Source organism: Notamacropus eugenii, chromosome 2 (assembly GCF_028372415.1).
Source record: "Notamacropus eugenii isolate mMacEug1 chromosome 2, mMacEug1.pri_v2, whole genome shotgun sequence".
Lineage (NCBI taxonomy): Eukaryota > Metazoa > Chordata > Mammalia > Diprotodontia > Macropodidae > Notamacropus > Notamacropus eugenii.
Window position 1 is genome coordinate 59,740,738 of NC_092873.1, and position 26,645 is coordinate 59,767,382.

Consider the following 26,645-nt stretch of genomic DNA (forward strand, 5'->3'; position numbering starts at 1 on the left):
GAGGCGTATATGATTTACCAGAAATGTCCTTTTCTCCAATAAATCTCAATGTCTGAAAACCTAGTACTGTCTTACAAATGGGTGATGTTTTAGTAGACATGATACTTGAATACATGGGAGAAGATGTAAACACTAAGGGAGAATGTAACCAGGTGGCAGGCCAGTTATTTTACCTGTCTAGGCCTTATTGTAAAATGAGGGCTTGAACCGGAAGACTGCTTATGACCTTTCTAGCTCAAAGTCCTGTGACTTGTGAGTAAAGAGCAGGTTTGGCAGGTGGGAGAGAATGAGATATAAAAACAAAAAGGTTGTGTTTTTATATTTTTATGCAGAAGGCAAGTTCAAATTCGGTTTCAGTCAGGTAATTTTTGCTTATTTTAAATCCAATAAGGGTATAGTTTCTTTTCTTTTTAAAGAACGTTCATTAAATTTCCCTTTTATCATATGCAACTTCTACATGTTGAATTTTTTTTTAATGCTGATCACTAAGGCTGACAAACACAAAAGTTAAATTATCCCACCCACAAGGAGATTATATTACAGGACACATCATCCACATAGATTAGTCTAATACAAGGTAGGGAGTGAGGGGGATAAAAAAATTAGAGGAGGGGAAAAATAAAACTGGAGAGAATCAGGGAAGACTGACTATGATAGCATAACTGATTTTATCCTGAACTTTAAGCAAAGAACATAATCCTGTAATGTAAAGATAATTTCAAAGTCCTGTATCTCTCTTCCCAAAGTCCTAGAATTATTTATATTAATTCCCTCTGCTTCCACAAGATCCATTCATTTTTCAGTTCCTTCAGTTATTCTTCTAGATTTAACCACTCAGTCTCCTTTGAAATGTCACCACGTCCTTCTGGGCCCTGTTTTCTCTCTAAACTCTTTCCCATGGGCAGCCCATTCTCTCTATGAATTCAATTCTCATCCTTATCCTTTTGTAAATGGCTCCCAATTCTGTATTTCCAGTGCTAGTCTCTTCTTGATCTCCAGTCCTGCAACATTAACTCCTAGCTGGACATCTTTTGCTGACACCTTAAACTCATTACGTCCCAAATCAGCTGATTATGTTTCCTCTAAGTTAGCGCCTTCATTCCCTCTTTTTCTGTTGAGAAATCCCCATACTGTTAGTCACCCAGTCATCTTCATTCTTTCTCTCACCTTTCTACCCACTTAGTACCAAGTCCTCTTCATTCTGCTGCCACAGTATCTTTTTAATTTTGTTCTGGACTCATCACACATTTCATCACCCTCCTAATTCAGACGTTAGTCACCTATTTCCTGGATTTGCAGTAGTTTGAAATTTGTTTTTCTGCTTCCACGTTGCCCCCTCTTCCAATCTATCTTTTACAAAACTGCCAAAATAATTTTTACTAAGGCACAGATCTGACCAAGGCAACTTCTTGCTCAAAAATCTTCAGTAGTTCCCTGTTGCCTTTAGAAAAAATGTAAAATCCTTAGCCTGACTCTTGAAATCACCCACAGTTTGTCAGGAAATAGCTGGGGATTGAGGAAACAATTCTTAATAAAAAAAAAAACAGAACAAGATAATACAGAAACAAACAAAACAAGGAGACCCTTATAATTTATAGGGATAGATATTGACAAATATAAAAGTATCTAATATACTTTAATAGTTCAGACTAATTTAGAATGAGCATTATGAAGAATAGATTATTTGAAAAGTAGTGAATTTACATTTGCACTATGTCCTGTTTCGTTGTGTTTTTAATTCTGTCGTTTTTAAGAATTCTAAGGAAATGTGCAGCAGTGTTGTGACTTTTAAAGAGTGCACTTCAATGATTTTTAGAGATAATTGCTGTGGGTGTAAGTCAAACATTTCCAGAATCATTCATTCCCACAGTGAAACTGGTTTAGTCACACTGAAATACCAAAAAAAAAAAAAATGCAGTGAAAAATGAAAGCTAATGTCAAGAACTGACAAATTATTGCTGCCAAACACACAACCAAAAAAAAAACCCTAACACCTTAATCAGTCCTCAGAAAACTATCAGAAACCTTCAGAGGAACCTGGCAGCTAGTGAAGTTCTTTTTCTTTTTTAACATTTTAAAAAATTTAATGTATTTTCAGTTTTCAACAATCACTTCCATAAGTTTTAAATTTTCTCCCCCTCCCTCCCCAAAATGGAATGCAATCTTATATGGCTTCTACCTATACATTCTTATTAAATACATTTTCACTTTAGTCATGTAGTATAGTTGTTCTTTATTCCTGTACGGTGTTGCATAGCTTTCTTGAATTTGGAAAAAGTATCATCTAGAAGACAAATGTGGTACCAGTTATTTCTATGAAGAACAAAACATTTAGTGGGGAGGAGGTAAGAAGGCAGAGTGAGATTATCCCGCACACCTCCTCCAAACAACCTAGAGAACATGCTGGATTGAATTCTGATTGGGAAAGCCAAGAAAAAGTCACAGCGAGTTATTTTTCTATCATAAGGCAGCTTAGGAAGACAGAGAAATCTGCCTAAAGGGTGGTTAGACCGTAGTGCAATAGAGGCAGTGATAGAAAGGATGGAAAGGGGACTGAGTTGGCACCAGGGCAAAAAGAGATCTTGCTGGAGCAATAGTGCCACCTGGCAGCGCTGTTGCTCTTTACCCAGTTCTGAGCCACAGCGCCAGGGTAGAAAGGAATGATCTTAAGTGAGTAGGCCTTAGTTATGTACTACTGAACAGAGACGTGATTCTGAATCTTTGGAGCAGAGTGGCAACTCAGTTCTCACCTTTAGCCCAACACATATGCCATCAGTGAAATAACCAGGCTAGATATCCAAGACAAAGGGAAGGTAGCATTTTAGTCTCTCTGGATCTGCAGAACTTCTTAATGGACTAATAGTGACTGAGTTTATCAGTAGCCTAGTGAAACTCAACCACACATAAGCCAGCAGGCTCAAACCTGGGTGAGGAACTTGCAGAGGTCAGTGAACAGCTTTCTAGATTGCAACACTTTGGAAGCACTGAAAACCTGAAAGCCCCCCCCCCCCCCCCCAGCTGAGCTGTGAAAATAGCAAAAGGAAATCAAAGGACATATATTCTAGTCAGAGATGAGTAGATCCCAACACTAACACAAAGTCGAAAATGAAGAAAGAGGCTGGTAAAATGAGCAAACAAAAAAGAACCTGACCATCAAGATCTGCTTTGGTGACAGGGAAACTTAAGACAAAGTGCAGGAGATAATAACTTGAAAACTTCTATAAGCTAAGTCTTTTTAAAAAATGCAGATTGGACACAAAACCCTACTTAAAGAAAGGGATAAAAAGAGAAGAAAAAAGGATTGTGGTGAAAAAATAAGAGCAGTAAGGAAAATGGGGAAAGAAACAAGAGCTATGCAAGTAAGTTGTGAAAAGTGAATTGTAGCTTTGAAAAGAGGTATCAGAATTTTTAGGTGTTGCAGTGGATACAGTACTAGGCCTGGAGTCAGGAAGATCCGAGTTCAAATGTGGTCTCAGACACTTAACAGTTGTGTGACCCTGGGCAAGTCATTTAAAACCTGTTTGCCTCAGTTCCTCATCTTTAAAATGAGAAACAACTGGAGAAGGAAATGGCAAACCATTCCAGTATCTTTGCCAAGAAAACCCAGTGGACACAGTTCATGGGGTCATGCAGACTTGGATGTGACTGAACAACTGAACAACAATAAAAGAAGGTACAGAATCTTACTGCAGAAAATAACTTCTTAAATGTTATAATTGATCAAATGGAAGGTAACAGCTCCATGAGACATCAAGAAATAATAGAAGAAAAAAACCTCCCCTCTGCCCCCAAGAAAATATGAAATAACTCATAGAAAAAACACCTGACCTAAAAAAAATCAAAGATAGAAAATTTAAGAATCATTAGAGTACCTGAAAGCCATGAACAAAAAGAGAACTAAGATAACATTTGAAGAAAATATAAAGGAAAACTACCCAGACAGCTTTGAGCAGGAGAACATAGTAGAAATTGATATAATACACTGGTCATCTCCTGAAAGAAACTACGAAATGAAAACTCCTAGGAATATCATAGTTAAAGTCCAGAACTCCTTTGTAAGGAGAAAATACTACAAAGTAACAAAAAGATATACTTAAGAGTTAAAATATGGGACTGGAGGAGAATCTCATACTTCAGCTGAGGTAAAAAAACAAAACAAAACAGCGATGGCATTCATGATTGCCAAAAAAAGCTAAAGCAAAACTTGCCCTAATTAAAAGAGATAAACTACATTTTGCTAAATGTATAGATAGTGAAGAAATATTAATGTTGAGCATATATTCCTAAATTTTAGTCAATAAGACAGTAGGAAATAGACACTAAAACTATAATAGTAGGAGACCAATTTATTTCTCTCATATTTAGATAAATGTAATCATAGAATAAACAGAAAGTTAAGTAGCTGACTAGAATTTTAGAAGTTAGATATGATAGACATTTGGAAAATATTGAATGAGAATAGAAAAAAGTATGTCTGTTTCTTAGATGTGCATGGCACCTTCACAAAAATTGACAATTTATATTATGGTATGAAAACCTTAACAGAAAATCAAAAGTAGTAAATGTATCTTTTTCTGGTTGTAATGTAATAAAAGTTACAATCTGAAAGTGCCTATGAAGCATAGAATAAAAATTAATTGGTTAAAGTAAAAAATGTACAAAATAGCAATGAAAATTAACTGGGAATGGGTGAGTCAAAGAACAAATGAGAGAAACAACCAATAAATGCAGAAAAGACAATTACAACAGTAAGAAACTACACTAAAATTTGTGAGTTGCAGCCAAAACAGTAGTAAGGGAAAATTTATATTTCTAAATAGAAATCAGTACAAGAGATAAAGAGATCAATGAATTGAGCATGCAACAAAAACAAGCCCCTAGAATACCAACAAGTTAAAAACCCTCATATACTGAAATAGAAACACTGAAAATCAAGAGAGATGAACAAAATTGAAAGTTTAAAAATAAATTGAACCAGTAAAACTATGAGCTCATTTTTCTCAAGAAAATAATCAATAAGCTAGTGATTAAAGAAAATTTAAGAAGAAAATCAAATCACCAGTATCATAATTGAAGTCAATTTTACAACCAATGAAGGGGAAACCAAAGCAATTATTAGGAGCTGTTTTGCCCAACAATATTACAAGAAAACTGACAGTCTAAATGAAGTAGATAAATATTTACAAAAATATAAATTGCCCAGATTAGGAGAAGAAGGAACTGAATACTAAAGAGAACTCCATCTAAGAAAAAGATATTGTGCAGGCTATAAATGTACTTTCTAAGGAGTGGAGGGAACCCAAGGATAGATGAATTTAAAGTGAATTCTAAGAAACATTTAAAAAATAATTCTAATCCCTGTATAAATTGTTTTTAAAAAATAGGGAAAAGGGGTGGAGCCAAGGTGACTGATTAGGGGCAGTCGTCTAGTAGAACTTTCTCAATATTCCTCTTTAAGCAACTTTAAAATAACACCTCAAAACACATTTTGGAGCAACAGAGCCAGTAAAAGGTCAGATTGAGACATTTTTCTGGCCTAAGAAAACTTCAAGGTTAGCAGGAAAGGTCTGTGACATGGGGATGGAGTCCTGTTCAGAGTCCACACATGCACTGGCCACAGCAGCATCTTTGGGAACTTTCACTCCAGAGTGAGTAATCAAGTTGGACAACTGCTCAGAAGGAGATTACAAAGGATCCTTTGTGGGCACTCGGTTTGGTAGGTGCTGATTGGCAACTCTGTTGCCCATACACAGTTCTGTGTTGTAGTCCTTAAGGCAGGTAGGAGTGCTGGTGGTTGATCACAAGACAGCAGGGCCCCTGGTTGCTCTTCCAAGGCAAAGAGGAACTGTGACTACAGGGGATTATGGGTGCCTCCTTGGTAAGGACCAGAGTGCAGACCAGGAGAGCAGTGGCTATACCTCTCCCAGGATCATACCACCTTGGAAGCACCAAAAAAAACCAAAACAAAACTTGGCAGATTCCCAGAACTGGCTCTGAAAAGAGCAGCATGAAAAAGGCTGAAGCTTCAGACAATGCCTCCCAGTTCAGCAGAGCCCAACTTTAACGTAGAGTTGAAATTCAAAAAATAGAAAATGAGCAAAGACCAGAAAAAGAATTCAGCCAAATAAAGCTACCATGGAAAGACAAAGACATAAGCTCAGAAGAAGACGGCAATGTGTGAACAGCTATAAAAAAAAACCTTAAAGAAAACTGTTAATTGGACTCAAAGCTAACAAGAGTTTCTGGAAGAGTTAAAAGAAAGAGATAAGAGTGATAGAGAAGAATTGGGAAAAGGAATGAGAATGATGCAGGGAAATTATGAAAAGAGATTTAACAGACTGGTTAAAGAGACACAAAAAATACTGAAGGAAATAACAGCTTTAAAAAACATAATTAACCAAATGTGAAAGCGGGACAAAAATCCACTAAAGAGAATAACTTCTTTAAAAAAAGAAACAGAATTGGCCAAATGGAAAAAGTTATATAAAAATTAACCGAAGAAAAGAATTCCCTAAGAAAAGAATTGGTCAAACGTAAATTGGTACAAATGTAAAAAGAAGTACAAAAGCTCATCAAAGACAGTGATTGCTTAAAAATTAGAATCGGGCATTTGTTTGCTAGGGACTTGGTGAGACACTGAGAAACAGTAAAACAAAAGAATGGGAAAAAATAGAAGAAAATGTGAAATATCTCTTTGGAAAGGACCTGACCTAGAAAATATAGATCAAGGAAAGATAATTTGATAATTATTAGACTGCCTGAAAGCCATGATTAAAAACAAAACAGCCTGGATTCCATATTTCAGGATATTATAAAACAGAATTGCCCTAATATCTTAGATGCAGAGGATAAAATAGAAATGGGCAGAGTTTACCAACCACCTCCTGAAAAAGATGCCAGAGTGAAAACTCCCAGGAATATGATAGCCAAATTCCAGAGCTCTCAGGTCAAAGAGAAAATATTTCAAGCAGCCAGAAAGAAACAATTCAAATATTGATAGAACCACAGTCAGGATCAAACAAAATTTAGTGACTTGCATGTTAAAGATGCAGAGGGCTTGAAATATGATAATGCAGAAGGTAAAGGAGCTAGGATTACAACCAAGAATAACCTACCCAGCAAAGCTGAATTATAACCCTTCAGGGAAAAAAATGGATATTTAATGAAATAGAAGACAGCCAAACATTGCTGATGAAAGACCAGTGCTGAAGAGAAAATATGACATCCAAGCACAAGACTGAAGAGAAACAAACAAACAAAAAGGTGAACATGGAAGAGTTAATCATGAGGGACTCAGTGAAGTTAAACTGTTTGCTTTCTTACAGAGAAAGGCGATACATGTAACTTCTAAGAACTTGGTCATTATTAGGACCCCTGAAAGGAGTTTACATAGAGGGCATGGGTGTGAATGGATTGTGTTGGAATGATCTCTCCCTGAAAATGAAGGGGGGAGTAAAAGAGATGCCCTGGGAGAAGGGAGAAGGGGAATATTTTCTCACCTGAAAGAGGCACACAAGAAAGGGATTTTACAGTGGAGGGGAAAATGGAGAGAGTGGTGGTCAATGCATGAACCTCATTCTCATCAACATTGGTTCAAAGAGGGAAGAATGTATATACACTCACTGTTTTGTATAGAAATGTAATTTAACATAGGAAAATAGCAGGGGAATGGGGATATAAAGGTAAGGAATGATAGATAAAAGGGAGGGTGATTTAAGGGAGACAGTAGTTAGAAGGAAAATAAACTTTTGAGATTTGTAAGGAGGGGGAGAAAGAAATGGAAAAAGATAGGATGAGGGAGCAGATACACAATGATCATAACTGTGATTGTGAATGAGAAGAGCTCACCCATAAAACGACGCATTAGAAACTAGAATCCAACAATATGTTGTTTACAAGAGACATGCTTGAAATGGAAAGACGCAGTTAAAATAAAGGGCTGGAGCTCATCAGGTTTTTCTGATAAAGGCCTTATTTCTCAAACATATACTGAATACATAACTGAGTCAAATTTGTAAAAATAAGAGCCATTCCCAAACTAATAAATGGTTGAAGTATATAAACAGGCAGTTTTCAGAAGAAGAATTCAAAACTGTTTAGAGCCATATGAAAAAAATGCCCTAGAGCACGATCAGAGAAATGCAAATGAAAACACATCTGAAGTACCACCTCACGCTTATCAGAAATGACATACTGGAGTGGATGAGGGAGAAGTAGGTACACAAATGAACTTCTGGTAGAGTAGTGAAGGGGTCTAAACATTCTGGAGAACAATTTGGAACTATTGCCCAAAGGGTTATAAAACTGTGCATATCTTTTGATCCAGTAATAGGTCTGTAGCCTAAAGAGAGAAAAGGAAAAGGACATATATGTACAAAAATATTTGTAGCAGCTCTTTTGTGGTGGCAAAGACTTGGAAATCAAGGGGATGTTTATCTATTGGGGAATGGCTGAACAAATTGTGGCATGTGATTGTAATAGAGTACTATTGTGCTGGGCAGTTAGGTGGTGCAATGGGTAGAATGGTGGATCTTGGAGTCAGGAAGACCCTTCTTCTGAGTTCAAATCTGGTCTCAGACACTTAATAGCTGTGTGGTCTTGAGCAAGTCACTTAGCCTGTTTGCCTCAGTTTCCTCATCTGTAAAATGAGCCGGAAAAGGAAATAGCAAACCACTCTAGTATCTTCGCCAAGAAAACCCCAAATGGAATCACAAGTAAAACACGACTGAAAAAAAGGAACAACATGATTGTCATATAAGAAGTGACAAGGGGATTAGAAAAAAGTAGTTTCAGGAAAACATGGCAAGAATTGTATGAACTGATGCAAAGTGAAGTCAGAAGAACTGAGAGATCATCGTTCATAGTAACAGCAATGTTGTAATGATGATCAATTGTGCAAGACTTGGTTACTCTGATTGAGACAATGATCCAAGACGATTCCAAAAAACTCATGATGAAAAAATGTTGTCACCTTCAGAAAATGGATGAACACTGAGTAGAAATTGAAATATGATTTTCTCATGTTTTTGGGAAATATGGCTAATGTGGAAATGTTTTGCATGATTTCACATGTATAATTGATATGCTGCTTGCCTTCTCAGTGGGTGTGTGAGGGAGGCAGAGAATTTGGAACCAAAAATTTTAAAGAAAAAAAAAATCCAAAAATAAATAATAAATTAAGATGTCTTAAAAAGTATATAATAAATTTCACATTAAAAATAGCTAAAAAGGTATTTTACCAGATTCCTTCTATGACACAAATATCTTCTTGATGCCCAAACCAGGGGCAGTCAAACTAGAGAAAGAAACCTATAGACCAGTTTCCCTAATGAATTTTGATGCAAAGTTTTTAAATAAAATACTGCACAAAGATCATACATATGACCAGAATGGATTCATATCAGAATTGTAGAGCTAATTCTGTATTAGGGAAAAGATAAGCATACATGACTGTATAAAAACCAAAAATCATATGGTTATTTCAGGAAATGCAGAAAACGTTTTGGGTAGTACATAAAATGTACTACCCATTCTTGTTCTTTTTTTTTTTTTTTAAATAACAAACCAAACACTAGAAAGAATAGGAATAAATGTTGCTTTCCCTAAAATTTGTTCTTCATTCTTGAAGAGGACCTATAACATCACAAGGGTGTGGACTTGTATGTAAATTGAATTTAAGTGAGACAGAGCTGTGCAGTCATCAGCTTCATTTTCTTCCAGAGGCATTGAAATCCAGTGGTAAGACAAAAGGCAAGATGAGTCGGGGTGACCCATGTGAGAAACATGGTTTGGGGATCACAGGACTTCCCAGGCAAGGTCAGAGAGTTAGCCCAGGACAAGCAACTGCTGCCCCTTGCTTCCCTTCCCAGAGTGCTCTCTGGAAGGGCCATGTGATAGAACCATTCTCACTGAAAGAATTCAGAGACAGAGTAGACAGAGGAAGACATTTATTTTAACTCTTCTGTGGAAGAAGCGAGTATGGTGCTTACTAGGAACACCCACACTGATACAGAAGCAGGAGTGAAATTACATGGTCTATCCTTCCTGTTAGACTTAAGGTTAGTTCAGATTCCTCAAATTCCTCACTTTATTTCCCTACATTCCCTCTTTATGCAGATAACATAGGCATGGTAGTGAAGATACTTGTGACCAGGGCATGACCTCTACGGTCCAAGCTGTTTGTCACGCCCCTACCCTTTTAGTTGACCCCTGAAGCCAAGATGTGCTGGACGTATAAATCCAAGCTCCCATCAGCCTAACAGTTTTCCTGTTTTTCAAGAACATTTGTGGAAGTAAAACAAAATACCATAATATCCCTTCCTGCAGCCCACATGTAAGATGTGGCATCCCAGGTGGTGAGAGGATCACATTTGGTGAAGGACCATAGTTGTGTGTGCAGCTGTAAGAGTGGCAGAACAGACATTTCTAGCCTCATTTTCCCCTCATCTTTCTCCAAGAGAAACTATCATTCATGCCAGGTCTTTTTTTTTTTTCCAGAGCTCGTTCTGGGTTCTGCAAGCCCTCAGTTCCAAGGTGGCATGAACCAAGGAGAACTGTGGTCACTATTCTCTTGGCCTGTGCTGTGGTCTGTGAGTGACCACAAGTATTCTTCTCCACCCTGACCATGACTAGGACCCTTGTACCCCACATATGAAATGTGGATAATAGTAGCACCTACCTCCCGTAGTCAAATAAATTGGCTGTGGCTGCTGGAGCTCTGCTTGAAGATATTCCCTGCAGGGCAATCCATTACCACTTTAGTATCTAAACAAGTATCTAAAACCAAGAATAAGCATTATCTGTAATGGCCATGTAAACTAGAAGCCTTTCCAGTGAAATCAGATGTACAGCAAGGGTGTCCATCATCATCGTTACTATTCAGTATTGTACTAGAAATGCTAGCTATAGCAATAAGACAAGGTAAAGAAATTGAAGGAATCAGTGTAGTCCATGAGGAGCCAAAGCTATCACTTTTTACAGATGGTCTGTTGATTTACTTATAAAACTATAGCGATTCAACTAAAAAAAGCTAATACAATTAACAGCTTCAGCAAATGATATTATTACCTAAATTAGTTTACTTATTTATTGACATTACCAAAGTACTACTTTATAGAGGCAAAAAAAAAAAAAAAAAAGAAATTCATCAGGATGTACAAAAGGTCAAAAATATCAAGGGAATCCATGGGATAAAAGATAGTAAGGAATGGGGCCTTGCAGTTCTTATTCTCAAACTTTACTACAAAGCTGTAGTCATCAAACAATTTGGTACTGGATAAAGAAACAGAGACTGGTCAGTGTAATAGATTTAAGTACATTATATACTGAAACAAATGAGCACAGTAACATAGTGTTTGATAAACCCAGAGATTCTAGCTATTGGAACAAGAACTCACAATTTGACAAAAATGATTGGGGGAAAATGGGAAATAGTCTTGCTGAAACTAGACATAGACTAATAACTCATACCAAATGCCAAAATAAACTCAAAAGTGTATGTATGATTTTTGACATAAAGGATTATATCATAAGTAAGTGGAGCATGAAAGAAATTACTTGTTAGATAATGGACAGAGGGAGATTACATGAAATAAGAGAAACAGAGGTTCACAGTAAATAAAATGATTTTGTTTACATAAAATTAAAATGTTTCTGCATGTACAAAACCAATACAACTAAAACTGATTTCCCAGAAAACTGGGAACGTCTTTAGCAACTAGCCCAGTTTACAAGAATAGAAGCCATTCCCCAGTTCATAAATGGTCAGAGCACATGAATAGGCAGTCTCTAGAGGAAGAAAGTCAAACTCTTAGTAGCCATATTTTTAAAAAGTGCTTGAAGTCACTAATAATTAGCAAAATAATGAACCATAGAGACTTGTGCTAGGGATTATTATTGCTCATTCAAGGAAAGCTGGAATGATTTGGGTTTAAAGGTGGAGTCAGGTAGCTCCATTGGAAACAAAAGACTGTTTCAGAGAATCATTAAATTCCTTTAAAACCATTATTTTTTATTTTTAAAGCCTGTTTTCTTGAGACCTGTTTTTCATGAAATCATAGATGAAAACTGCTCTGAGGTATCACCTCATACTCATTATTTTAGTTAAAATTATATATATATTTATATACATATAAATATATATTTAGTTAAAATTATATATTATATATATTTAGTTAAAATTGTATAAATTATATAAAAAAGGAGAATGGCCAGTGCTGGAGATGTGGGAAAAGAGGTATACTAATGTATCACTGGAGCTGTGAACTAGTCCAACCATTCCAGAAATATGCCCCAGAGCTGATTAAGTTTTAAAAAAAAAAAAATTACTTCAGTTTTCAACCTTCACTTCCACAAAATTTTGAATTTCAGATTTTCTCCTCATCTCCCCCCCCCCCCCATCCCAGGACAGCGTGTATTCTGATTACCCTTTTGTCCAATGTACTGTCCCTTCTATCACCCCCTCCCCCCCAATCCCCTTTCCTTCTATTTTCCTGTAGGGCAAGATAGATTTCTATACCCCATTGCCTGTACATCTTATTTCTCAGTTACATGCAAAATCAATTTTTAACATTCATTTCTAAAGCTTTGAGTTCCACATTCTCTCCCTTTTTCCCTCCCCACCCACCTTCATTGAGAAAGCAATCAATTTGATATAGGTCATACATGTATGTGTACACAAAGCACTCCCATAGCAGTCATGTTGTGAAAGACTAACCACATTTCCCTCTATCCTGTCATGCCCTCCATTTATTCCATTCTGTCCCTTGACCTGTCCCCCCACAATAGTGTTTGCTTCTGATTGCCCCTTCCCCCAATCTGCTGTCCTTTCTGTTAGCCTGCCTCTCCCTTCCCCCTTGCCTTCCTGCATGGTAAGATAGGTTTCCATACCTAATTGAGTGTGTGTTATTTCCTTCTTAAGCCAAATCCCATGAGAGTATGGCTAATTTATTCCCTTTCACCTCCCTCCTCTTCCCCTCCAATGTAAAAGCTCTTTCTTGCCTCTTTTATGTGAGATGTTTTACTACATTCTACCTCTCCCTTTCTCTCCCAGTACATTCCTCTCAACAGTTAATTTTATTTTTTAGGTATACTCCCTTCATATTCAATTCACCATGTGCCCTCTGTCGGTCTGTCTGTACACATATATACATATACACACATATATGCATATACATACCTATACATATACATACTAATATATAATACACACATATACATATATATATATTCCCTCTAACTACTGTAATACTAAGAAAGGTCTCATGCATTACAAATAATATCTTTCCATGTAGGAATGTAAACAGTTCAACTTTGATGAGTCCCTTATGACTTCTCTTTCCTGTTTACCTTTTCATGTTTCTCTTGATTCTTATATTTGGAAGTCAGATTTTCTATTCAGTGCTGATCTTTTCAACAGGAATTCTTGGAAGTCTTCTATTTCATTGAAATTCCATTTTTTCCCTCTGAGGTAGTATATTCAGTTTTGCTGGGTAGGTGATTTTTGGTTTTAATCCTGCCATCTTTGACCTCTGGAATAGCATATTCCAAGCCCTCTGATCCCTTAGTGTAGAAGCTGCTAAATCTTGTGTAATCCTGATTCTGTTTCCACCTGACTTGAATTGTTTCTTTCTGGCTACCTGTAATATTTTCTTCATGACCTGGGAACTCTGGAATTTGGCTACAATATTCCTAGTAGTTTTCCTTTTGGTGCCTCTTTCAGGAGGTGATTGGTGGATTCTTTCCATTTCTAATTTATCCTCTGGTTCTAGAATATCAGGGCAGTTTTCCTTAATAATTTCTTGGAAAATGATGTCTAGGCTCTTTTTTTATACAGAGTTCTCAGGTAGACCAATAATTTTAAAATTATCTATCCTGGATCTGTTTTCTAGGTCAGTTGTTTTTCCAGTGAATATTTCACATTGTCTTCTATTTTTTCATTCTTTTGGTTCTGTTTTATAATTTTTTGATTTCTCATGAGGTCATTAGCTTCCATTTGCTCCATTCTAATTTTTAAGGTATTATTTTCTTCTCATTTTCTTTTGGACCTCTTTTTCTGTTTGGTCAATTCTGCTTTTTTAAGGCATTCTTCTTCTCCTTGACTTTTTGGACTTCTTTTGCTATTTGCGTTAGTCTATTTTTAAAGGTGTTATTTTCTTGAGCATTTTTTGGGGTCTCCATTAGTAAACTGTTAATTCAGTTTTCATGATTTTCTTGCATCACTCTTATTTTTCTTCCCAATTTTTCCTCTGCTTCTCTTACTTGATTTTCAAAATCCTTCTTGAGCGCTTTTGTTCCATGAGACCATTTCATTTTTTTTTTTTTTGGAGGCTTTGGATATATGAGCCTTGACCTTGCTATCTTCCTCTAGTTGTATGCTTTGATCATCCTCCATTTGTATATTTTGATCTTCCTCATCTGAAAGGACGGAAGAAAATACCTTTTCACCAAGAAAGTGATCTTCTATTGTCTTATTTTTTCCCCCTTGTTGGACTTTTTTTGTAGCCAATTACTTGACTTTTGAGCTCTTTGTTAAGTTGGGGGTGTACTACCCCAAGTTTCAGAGGTTTTGTGCATCTGTTTTCAGAGATGTCTCTAGGGACCTGTAAGTTCTCAATTCCTCCAAAGTGGTATAATTAAGGGAGAGATGGTTTTCTCCTCTCCTGCCTGTGCTCTGGTCTGTGAGCAACCACAAGCACTGTTTTCTGTCCTGAAACTGTGAGTAGGATTGCCTCTCCAAAGCTGCCCCCAGCTCCGCCTCACCAGCATTCCTCCCCACCCCAGGATCACCGCTCAGGACTGTGATCTAGATCAGTTGATTGATTCCCCCATGAACTATAGGCCATGAACTGCAGAAGCAGTGGCTGGGGCCTGACCACTCTCCCCACTAACCCAGGTGAGAGAGACTTTCTCACTGACCTTTGCAGCTGTCTTTGGTGTTAAGAATTCTGTGGGTTAAGAATTCTGTGGGTTAAGAATTCTGAAAACTGCAGCAGCTGCCAGTGATTCAGTGCCCCGAGAACTGTTCTAGTTCTGTTTGTACCAGCGCAGTGTGGGCCCCACTCTGCTCTGATCCTTCTGCAATAGACCCTTCCTGTTGGCCTTCCAGATTGTCTTGGGCTGGAAATTTGTTTCACTCTGTCATTTTGTGACTTCTGCTGCTGTAGGATTTGTTTAAGAGTCATTTTTTACAGGTATGTTGAGAGTTTTGGGGGAAGGGTCTTGGCTCCACCCCCTTTAATTATAATCCTTGTAGATATTTGCTACATCTGTATAATTAGCCCTTGTTTTTCTGTGGAGCTCCAATTACTCTGTATGTCTGTTAGACATTTTGAATTGATTGACTGATAGGCATTTAAAGCTCAGCATAACCTTTTTGTTAAGTAGTTTCAGGCTCATACCTTAACTTTAACTGTTCTGGAAAACTGGCATAGAAAGTAGTTCTGTTAGAGTAAATGACTGGGCAGTTAACTCAAGGGCAGCATGGAAGAAGTTAGTGGCAGGAAGAGTTTGGTTATAGTTGATGTATATTTCAAAGTGATTTTGTGGTAATAAGGGTCTGCCTCTGATTCCCAGTAGACCCAGAATACTTCTGCAGGCAGGGAGCAACGATAAGATTGTAGAAAAAAGTATTGTTGAATTTTTTGTTTAGAAGACCTATGTTCTGTTGCGTAGGTCTAAGTGACCAAAGTTTCCCTGAAGAAGAAATGGGGAAAGGTGCTCTGTGGCCTTTTTTGCAGAAGGTGGAGGGTGAGTGGTGTAGATTAAAAGTGTTCTGAAGTGCCAGTGATGTGGCATCTTTTAATTTTTAATACAGGGCATTACTCCATGGGGAGGGGAAGGAGAGAGATTTGGAAATGAAATTGATGGAAAAACAAAACCCACCACAAAACTGTAGATAGGTGCCCATCCTGGCTTTATCATTTACATTGATCTGGGTGACTTTGGGCGAGACATTTAACTTTCTTGAGTCTAAGCTTTCTGGAAAGTGTGAATGATATTTCTTGACTTGTCTTGTAGGCTTTTATGACATATTATGTATTGATGTACACTAAAGCATTTTATAAACACAGGTATTCTGTAGATGCAGTGAGATAAACTGAAGATGTTAATTGTATCAATCTTGTGGTTGAGGATCAGATGAGATCATATATGTAAAGTGACTATCAATGTCAGCTATTATATAAAGTGTATTATTAGTGGGAGGAGATTTTGCACATTTCTGTTTCTTTCTGAAACAGTTGTGAAAAAAGGATGCCTAAAGTGTTGGTGTAGGGAAGTGGGCTGCTTTCATCCCCTCTTGATCTCTGTGATCCATGTCAGGGAAAGGAGGGAGCAGTGCTTCCATGATTTGAGTTGACCCTTAAGTATTTTCTTGTAGTGCCGTCTGGCTTTTTTTTTTTTTTTTAAGAAAATTGTACAGTATTTAATTTTAATTTTTTGAATTTTATTTCTCAGGTGCCAAGCTCCCTGTTATCTGGGCTTGTTCCTGCTTTCAACAGATCCTGAGTAAAGGTACAGCCTAGCACAGGGAATGGGTAAAGAATAGAGCTGAAGGCCTTAGCATAATATTCTCACCTGAAGGTGTTTTTTTAAAGCTACTACAAGGGACTCTGATAGATAGTTGTAAAGATGGACAAAAAGCATTTCTTCCTTATGGTCTTTTCTCAGTGAATCATGTGAAGTTTTCAGTGGTCAGCTTAAAAGATAATTGAATTTTTGTGACTTCAGACATAATTTTGAGTATTGTAATCTGACTCAGTTTCTTACTGATACTTGCCAATTTGTGTTAGTTGCATAAATTGTTTTTAAATGATCAGCTTTAGAAGATAGTAAAGTGGATTGATGATGAATCGGTGGCAGTTTTGATTTTTAAGCAGTCATCAGTAGGTAAAAGCTTGTTAGGTAAATAGGTAAAGATTCCTGGAAAATTGATAATAGTAAATATCATTCATAATTTTAAAAATTCTGAATTTGTAAACATAAAAAAAGAACACTTTTATAAAACAGAACAAAGCAATAAATATGAAATCACAGCTGTCTTTCCCATAGTTTGCTTTGTACGTATATGTATATAAAACTTAGCCTGTAACTTTCTGCTGTCCTGCTTGTCCTTTTCATTCTGAACTTCTCTTTTTATGTACATTTTAAAATGTATTCTCTTTGCCCACTCTTCATCCTCATTGGGGAAAAATCACAACTCTTGTAATGAATAAGCATAATTAAGCAAATCATGCACACCTTGATGATGTCTGACAATGCTTGCCTGTTCAGCATCAATGAACAGTCCTTCACTTTTTTCCCAGGATGTGTGTTTGTGCAGCACACTTTGTTGGTCCTTTGTAATCCTGGTCAGTTGTATTGATTAGGACTTTTAAGTCTTTCAAAGTTATTTCTCTTCAAAAAGATGATACTATTTTATAAATTGTTCTCCTGGTTTTGATCTCTTCATTCTGTCTCATTTCATATACATTCTCCCATGTTTTTCTCAAATTATCTCTTATTATATCTTAGGGTATATTAATATACCATTTCATTTTCATTCTGTAATTTTTCCCAGCCATTCACAAATCAATGATCATACCCTTTAGTTTCCAGTTCTTTGATACAACAAAAAGAGTTGCTGTAAATATTTTTTGTATATGTGGGACCTTCCCTCTTATTTTTATGTTGCAGGGGTAGCCACATGTGGCCTTCTAGATCCTCAGGTACCACCTTTTGACTGAGTACAAATCCTTTTATTAAGGATTTTATTAAGACCCCTAAGACTTAAAGTATAAGCCTAGTGGTCAGTATTGTAGGGTATATACAGCTTAGTGAGTTTGGGAATTCTTATTCCATTTGGTATCCAGAATGGCTCCCCCAGTTCACACCTCTACCATCAGTTCATTCAGTAATAGTATCTTCTAAAAATCCCCTTCAACAACTGTAATTTTCTTTTTTATTTTGCTATATATTTGTTAAGGGTTGAATCTCAGAGTTGATTTAATTTGCATTTTTATTAGTAATTACTTTTGTGACATTTTTATCATAGAGCTATTGATTAACTAAATTTTATCCTTTATGCCCTTTTATGTTCTCTCACTATTATTGTGAAATGGTTCCTTGTTCTTATATATTTTTTTGTTTTGTTTTTATTTTTTAATCACAGATTAAGTTCCCTCTTACAGAAAAATGACCCTGCAGAGTTTCTCTGTTTTGATATACTGATCCATCATGATTTAGTTTTTTTTTTTTAAATCTGTTTTTCAGTTCTCAACATTTGCTTCCATAGGAATTTGAATTCAAAATTTTCTCCCCATCTCTCCCTACCCCCTACGCCAGGACAGCATGCACCCCATCCACGCCTTCCTCCAGTCTGTCCTCCCTTCTATTACCCACCCTTCTTCCATTCCCCTTCCCCTCTATTTTCCTGTAGGGCAAAATAGATTTCCATACTCTCTTGCCTGTGTATCTTAATTTCCATTTGCATACTAAAACAGTTTTCAACATTCATTATTAAAGCTTTGAGTTCCATATTCTCTCCCTCCCTCCCCATCCACCCTCATTAAAAAAACAAGCAATTCAATATAGATCATACATGTGTAACAGTGCAAAGCACTTCCATAATAGTTGTGTTGTAAAAGACTAACCACATTTCCCTCTGTCCTATCTTGTCCTCAATTTATTCCATTCTCTCCCTTGACCTGTCTCCACATAGTAGCGTTTGCTTCTGATTATCCCTTTCCCTAATTTGCTGTCCTTTCTATTATGTTCCCTCTCCTATCCCCTTCCCTCTTGCCTTCCTGCAGGGTAAAGTAGATTTCCATATCCAATTGAGTGTGTGTTTCTTATATATTTTTTAAAAATTCTCTTTATATTGCAGAAGAGAAACTTGCAGCAAAGATTTTTTTTCTCTGAGTTAATTGTTACATTTTAGCTGCATTAAGTTTGTGTAGAAGCGGTTTAGTTTCTTGTAATCAGAATTGCCCATTTTATCTCCGTATAAAATTTTCTCAGGGATCTTCCTCTGACTTTTTTATGATAAGACCTTTTATATCTGGGTCACGTATCCATTTAGTGCTCTTTTTGGCATATGATGTATGATTTTGGTCTAAATGTCCTTTCTTCAGAATGCTTTACAATTTTCCCAGCAGTTTTTGTTGAGATGAGAATGGGAGAAATCTTATTCCCTGGGTGTTGTCTCATCAGAATATCAGTTCCTTGAGTTTCCAAATGTATCCCCAGTGCTTTGCACATAGCAAGTGCTTCATAAGTGCTTAATGATTGCTTTATTCTTTCCTTCATTTCATCTCAGGCCAGTTTCCTGCCTTGGGGAAGGGGAAAATGCCAAGACCTGAGTCCTGTGAAAGGACTCCACCCTAAGGTCAGATGTCTAGGGACATTATTGATAACTTACCTGAACTCATTCCTCAGTGATTAACAAACTCCCACCTGGTCGTACCTTTTTCATTCTAGTGATTCTGCACCCTTTGTGATGAACAGTCAAATCTGGTTCTCCATCCCTTCCTACCTGCTCCCCTATTCCCATGTCCCTCTACCTAACACATTATTTCCTGCCCTCCAGTGCCCCATACTAAAGCTACCCATCCCTTCCAATATGCTCCCTGGAATGCCTGCTTCGTAGATCGTGAACTAGATTTCATTTTAATTGTTTCCTTTCTCACTCCTTTTGACCCTTTTGACAGCCTCCCTGGCCACCCTTTCCAATTCTCATTGCCCTTTTATTCCTTTCCTTCAACTCACTGCTCAGGGGTAGGGTGTTGGATTCCTCCTTGCTCCCTATTGCCACTTCCAGTCTCTTAGTATACTATCATCACTTGGTAATCTCTCCTCCTTTGAGGTTCACTCAGCCTGTATCTACCAGCCAATCAAAATTCTATTATCCACTGCCTGCTGACCTTCATCAGGACTCTCTCCTTCTTGCCTCAGTAAGTTCAGTGCTGGGCTGCTGAATAGACTTAGAGAAAATCATGAACCCAGCCCAACTGGCTCCACTACAAGTTTATGTTAATATCCCTTCAACTGGACTATCACTGTGGCAAGGCCAACCATTAATACCTCCCATATTATTCACTTTTCCACAGTGGCTTTTTCAAACCTTTTGATCCTTTCTCAGACTTCCCATAGCTCCCCATACTCTCTTAGTTGAGAATCTTGTCTCATATTTTACTTAAACACCTGAAGCCCTTCACAGAGAGCTTCCTCTTCCTCTTTTCATATCATTCACATGCCTTCTGCCACCATCTCTTCCTCCGCCCTTGTCTCACATAAGGTGGCCCTTCTCCTTGCCACAGCCAAGCCCTCCTCAAGCACAAGTGATCCCTGTCCATCCTGCATTGTCCTGCAGGTTATGCCCTCTTCCATCTCTACTCTGACTTATCTTCAGTTGCTTCCTATCTACTGGCTGCTTCCCCACTGCCTACAAACACTGCCTTCCACTGCCCAATTTGAGGGGGGGATGTTCCAGGGAAATTTTGGAGCAAAATAAAGGCAAGTAGTCACCCTTTTATATGCCTAAGAAGTGCTGCATGATATTTATTTGTTAAGCATCTCATCAGCATGCTAGTGTACCAGGAATTTATACAAAGACAAAAATAAAACTTTTATCTTCATAAAGTTTATGTTATTTTAAGGGGAAACTGCATATGTATGGTGAAGTAAATACAAAACATTTTTAGTATAAATATAAAGTAAGAGGCAGCATGAATATGTTTGTTCTGTGCAGTGTTAGCCTCCTAGTCAGGAAGACCTGAGTTTACTGCCTGCCCCTGAAAGATACTGATTTATGTTACCTTCGGCAGGTCACCTAAAACTGAAATGTTGCTGGAAATCTTCTAAGGCTTTATTGAAGGCTCAGAGATAGAGAAGTGGGACCTCAGAAGCTATCTAGCCTAATCCCTTTATTTTAAAGTTGAGGAAACTGAGGCCCAAAGCCATGAAATGAATTACCCAAGGTTGTACAGGTAGCAGAAGACAGTGGCTCTGACTCAAAATCAAGATTATAACTGTCACTGTGTCATGTTAACTTGCCTGTATTCAGTCGTAAATTTATTATTAAAGACACATTAGAAAGTAAGATTGATGTTTTTAGGGTGCCAGAAGGAGCTCACTCTATTTACATTCCATTGAATACTAGGGAAGGTTTATTTTGTGAAAAGTTTAAAATTGTTGAAGCTTCATAACTGTTCCTTTATTTGTTATATTTTTTTTTGAAATCTGTTTTTGGGTTTGGTGTCTACAAAGACTCTTAGAAAACATCGAAAGGATACTGTACTTATTTTACATTAGGGGTGGGGGGAAGTGAGAGAAATGGAGAAAATACTGTTTCCATTCTTGCAGATAGACTGTTTGGTACAGGGAGTTTCCTGTATTGAAGAAACCACACACCTGTTCCAAAATGAAAAGATAGTCACTTGGAGTAGGATGGGGAAGGAGAGCACTAACAACTGGGGCAATCACAATCGAGTTCCTGTAGGATCATTGTTTTTTGATTGTGTGCTTATATTAGCAAAAAATGTTGAACATGCTCCCTCATTATTATTTTGATTTAATTATTTTTATTTAATGAAACTCCGCTTTCCTTTCTTCCTTTCTTCTCCCACATTGAAAAAGAAAGCAAAACATAATTCTTGTAACAGTTATGTCTAGTCAAGCAAAACAAATTCCTGGATTGGCCATGTCCAAAATATGTCTCATTCTGTATCCTGAATCCATCGCCTCTCTGTCAAGATAGAACATTGCAAAATGGATTCTTGAGAATCATGGTTGGTTATGTTTACGTTATGTGTGACATAAAAGTTACACAAAAATAACAACAAAAGAATGTGATAAAGATGAAATATTTGATCCTAGAGTCAGAAGAGCGCCATTGAGTTTATTGAGGTGTGGCATGATATGTCCACACCTGCACTTCAGGCAGATCACTTTGGTAGCCTTGTGGTAGATGGTTTGGACAGGGCAGAAATATAAACTAGCAGCCCATTGCAGGAGTCTTTGTGAAAGGGCCTTCATCAGAGTGGGGGCAGCGTGAGAAGAGAGAAAGAAGATGTAGAAATGATACACTTCGCAAATGATTGGTTATATGGGATGAAAGATGGTGTTAGGTTTATGCACCTGGGTGACTGGAAAGGTGATGTGTCCTTGACACTGATATCAGGAGGTTTGGGAGAGGATAGAATTTGGGAAAAAAATAATATAATAAGATTTGTGATGCAGAACACAGTCCCATTCATGCTTGTTCATTCTTTTTGTCTCATTCTTTCCCTCCCAGAACCAAAGCATCATGGGTCTTTTATAAACTGGTAACTGTCTTAGGGTATAGAACTTGACGCTGGGAGGTTGAGGCATCTGTTACATCCATAAGGCGATGGAGTAGATTTAGGGAGTAGTACATATTGGAGTAGATGGAAGAATTTTCCCAGTGTCCCTCATGTAGCTGTTGTGAGTGACCATATAGTGGTTACATTATAACTGCTCAATGGAGGCAGTCACAGAAAGAGAAAGGTTTGGAGCTTGCTCAGGGAAAGGAAGGATTTAGGTTGGGGGAGCGTTGGTAGATAAGGGTTGTTCTGTGATTGTTTTGGAGACCAGACCCAATACTGGTTATTGCTTGGTGGTTCACATACCCCTTGGAATCAAGCCACTTTTTTTACAGGCACCATTAATCCTATCTTCCCCTGGCTACTGTTGTCTCCTCTATCTCTGATCTTCCAAGGCTTGGCTCCTTGCCTGTCTGCTACAAACTTACTTGTATATCCTCCATACTTAAAAAAAAAAACCAAAAACAAACCCTCACTTGTTCTTGCCTTCCCCTCTAGGTAGTACCTCATTTCTTCTACTTTCCTCTTATTCTTTTCTGATTTCTTTTATTAGCTTCTGACCTCATTCAGTGGCAACTACTCTCTCCAAAGTTCCTGTGTTCTTATAATTGCAAGATATAGAGGCTTTTTCTTGAAAAGCTCGCATTTCCTCTTGAACTTTCTTCAATCTTTGACACTGTTGCTCATCATCTTGTAGATATTCTCTCCTGAGTTTTTGTGAAACTTCCCTCTTCTCGAATCTCCTCCTTATTTCACCATTTCTCTATCTTTGTTTGATCTGTCAGTATCCATGGCATACTCAACATTTGACTGTGAGTGTTCCTAAACCTCTTTCCTGAACCCTCTTTCTGTATTTTCTTTTTTTAAAAATTCATGTATTTTTATTTTTCAACATTCGTTTCCACAAGATTTTGTGTTCCAAATTTTCGCCCTATCTCTCCCCTTCCCCCACCCCAAGACACCATGCATTCTGATTACCCCTTCCTCCAATCTGCCCTCCCTTCTATCACAACCTTCCCTTCCCTTCTCCTCATATCCTCTATTTTCTTGTAGGGCAAGATAGATTTCTATACCCCATTACCAGTATTTTTTATTTCCCAGTTACATCTGAAAACAATTGTTAACATTCATTTTTAAAACTTTGTGTTCCAACTTCTCTCCCTTCCTCCCTCCTCACCCGTCCCCACTGAGGAGGCAAGCAATTCAATATAGGTTATACATGTGTAGTTATGCAAAAGACTTCCATAAAAGTCATGTTGTGAAAGACTAACTATTTCCCTCCATCCTTTCCTGCCTCCATTTATTCTACTCTCTCTTTCGACTTTGTCCCTCCCCAAAAATGTTTACTTCTAATTACCCCCTCCTCCCTTTTGCCCTCCCTTCTGCCCTCCCTTCTATCATTCCCTCCTACACTCCTCTTATCCACTTATCCCCTACTTTCCTGTAGTGTAAGATAGATTTTCATACCAAATTGAGTGTGCATGTTATTCCCTTCTTAAGCCAAATGTGATGAGAGTAAGCTTCGCTTTTTACCTCTCACCTACTCTCCTTTCCCTTTCCTTGAAAAAACTTTTTCTTGCCTCTTAATTTATGAGAGATATTTGGCTCCATTCTATTCCTCCCTTTCTCCTCGCAATATATTCCTCTCACCCCTTAATTTTATTTTTTTAGATATCATCCCTTCCTATTCAACTCACTCTGTGCCCTCTGTTTATACATATGTGTATATAATCCTTTCAATTACCCAAATACTGAGAAAAGTCTCAAGAGTTATAACTACTATCTTTCCATGTATGAATGTAAACAGTTCAACTTTAGTAAGTCCTTTAAGATTTCTCTTTCCTGTTTACCTTTTCATGCTTCTCTAGATTCTTGTGTTTGAAAGTTAGATTTTCTATTCAGCTCTGGTCTTTTCATCAAGAATGCTTGAAAGTCCTCTGTTTCACTGAATGACCATTTTTCCCCTAAAGGATTATACTCATTTTTTCTGGGTAGGTGATGCTTAGTTTTAATCCTAGTTCGTTTGACTTCTGGAATATCATATTCCAAGCCCTTCTATCCCTTAACGTAGAAGCTTGCTAGATCTTGTGTTATCCTGATTGTATTTCCACAATACTTAAATTGTTTCTTTCTGGCTGCTTGCAGTATTTCCTCCTTGACCTGAGAACTCTGGAATTTGGCCACAATATTCCTAGGAGTTTTTCTTTTGGGATCTAGAGGTAATTGGTGAATTCTTTCAATATTTCTTTTACCTTTTGGTTCCAGAATATCAGGACAGTTTTCCTTGATACTTTCATGAAAGATGATGTCTAGGCTCTTTTTTTGATCATGGCTTTCAGGTAGTCTCATAATTTTTAGATTGTCTCTCCTGGATCTATTTTCCAGGTCTGTTGTTTTTCCAATGAGATGTTTCACATTGTCTGCTATTTTTTCGTTCCTTTGGTTTTGTTTTATAATTTCTTGATTTTTCATGAAGTCATTAGCTTCCATCTGCTCCATTCTAATCTTTAAGGAATTATTTTCTTCAGTGAGCTTTTAGATCTCCTTTTCCATCTTGCCAATTCTGCTTTTTAGGACATTCTTCTCCTCGTTGGCTTTTTGGGCCTCTTTTACCATTTGAGTTAGTCTATTTTTTAAAGTGTTACTTTCTTCAGCATTTTTGGGGTCTCCTTTAGAAAGCAGTTGACTCACTTTTCATGATTTTCTTGCATCACTCTCATTTCTCTTTCCAATTTTTGCTCTACTTCTCTTGCCTGATTTTCAAAGTCTTTTTTGAGCTCTTCTATGGTCTGAGACCAATTCATATTTTTCTTGGTTGCTTTGGATGGAGGAGCTTTGACTTTGTTGTCTTCTGTTTGCATGTTTTGGCCTTCCTTGTCACCAAAGGAAGATTCTATAATCTAATTCTTTTTCTGATTTTTGTTCATTTCCCCGGCCATTTACTTTTTGACCTCTTTGTCAAGGTAGTTTTCTGCTTCCAGTGGGGCTGGGGGAATGTACTGTCAGCCACTTGATCTCCCCACAGTCTGTGGGCCTAGTGCTTCAGAAACAGTGACTGCAGCAGCCCCTGCTGCTACTGTGGCTGCCGAGGGTTCCTCTGCCCCCTTCTACCCTTAACTGCCCTGGGCCTGGGGCCAGACCACTCCACACTCCTGCCCTGATCCCATAAGCTTCTTCCACTGACCTTCCAGTTTATCCTCAGCGTTTTGGGGTCATGAAGTCTGGAAACCACTTCAGGTGTGAAAGATTCAGTCTCCCCAAGGCCTGCTCAGGTCCCCTCTGTGCACTTGGGGTCCACACTACACTGGGCTCTGCTTCCAGACGTGTGATAGACACTTCCCAGTGACCTTCCAGGATGTCCAGAATTCTGTGGGTTCTACAGTTTCAGAATTTGTTTAGAGCCATTTTTTTTACAGGTATTTGGCTGAGCTTGGGGCAGCTCTCTAGAAAGTCTGTACTGTTACTCCTCCATCTTGGCTCCACTTTCCTCTGTATTTTCATACTGGGTGATTGAAGCAAAGAAAACAAACTTACTGCCTTTAGCCCCCACCTTCCTTCTACTTTCTTTGAAGGAGGCTTCCAAGCAATTGCAGAACTGTACCTGATTATAATCATTCTAGGTGATCATCAGTTGAACTTTTTTAAATTCTTATTTTGTATTAGCTTTGATCTTATTGTAACAGTCAATAATCTGACTTTACAAAAGGAATTGATTTGGAAATTGCTTCCACATCAGGGATGAGTCATTTCCTGTCTGTTTAAAATATACTGTGTTTTTTGTTTTTTGTTTTGGTGCTTACCTTGTTCAGTGCCTTCTGACTCTTGTGGAAGAAAATATTGGTAATTTATGGGTGTGAGGCTTCTGTGTAGTCTGCCATTTGCCTTTCTTAAGTTTCTTCTGAGCCACAACTTTCCACATTTCATGTCTTCCCTTATGCCTGTTTTTACTTGGAAGTTACTGAGCACTAAATATTTTATAATTTAATTTATAAGGACCTACTGAGTTTTTTTTGTACTTTTTCTTTACCTTCCAAGGCAGTGCTACAAATATTGACATAGAAATTGCAGTTATTTTTCTAGGAGTCTTTTTTTTTTTTTTGCGAACACTTGTCAGAAACACTGTGGTGAGATAACCGAATGTCTTATGAAATGATGTTTCTTAATTGCCTTTATATTATGATAAGACCAATGCTGGCACTTCCCAGTCAGGAGAACATGAGAGTCATTCCACTGAGCTCCACCATTTTGTTTTCTGGTTTCTTTTGTTGGCCTAATGTCAAGTCTGATACAGTTCATACCCTCCAGTAGTATGTCTGTTCCTTATTC

The 26,645-nt window shown here is 37.6% G+C and overlaps 1 protein-coding gene across 6 annotated transcripts in view; it reads left to right on the forward strand.

The window, feature by feature from the left end:
• GIGYF2 (GRB10 interacting GYF protein 2) overlaps positions 1 to 26,645 on the forward strand; it is a 169,022-nt gene that overhangs the window by 25,799 nt on the left and 116,578 nt on the right. For 2 of the 6 annotated variants that reach the window (XM_072640522.1, XM_072640523.1), the window contains 2 exons: positions 16,456 to 16,512; positions 19,295 to 19,363. The exons of 2 other annotated variants lie outside the window; for them this stretch is intronic. The gene's annotated coding sequence lies outside the window, so the exon portion shown is untranslated. The remainder of the gene's footprint in view (positions 1 to 16,455; positions 16,513 to 19,294; positions 19,364 to 26,645) is intronic. 2 more of the 6 variants (XM_072640520.1, XM_072640521.1) reach the window with 1 other exon arrangement.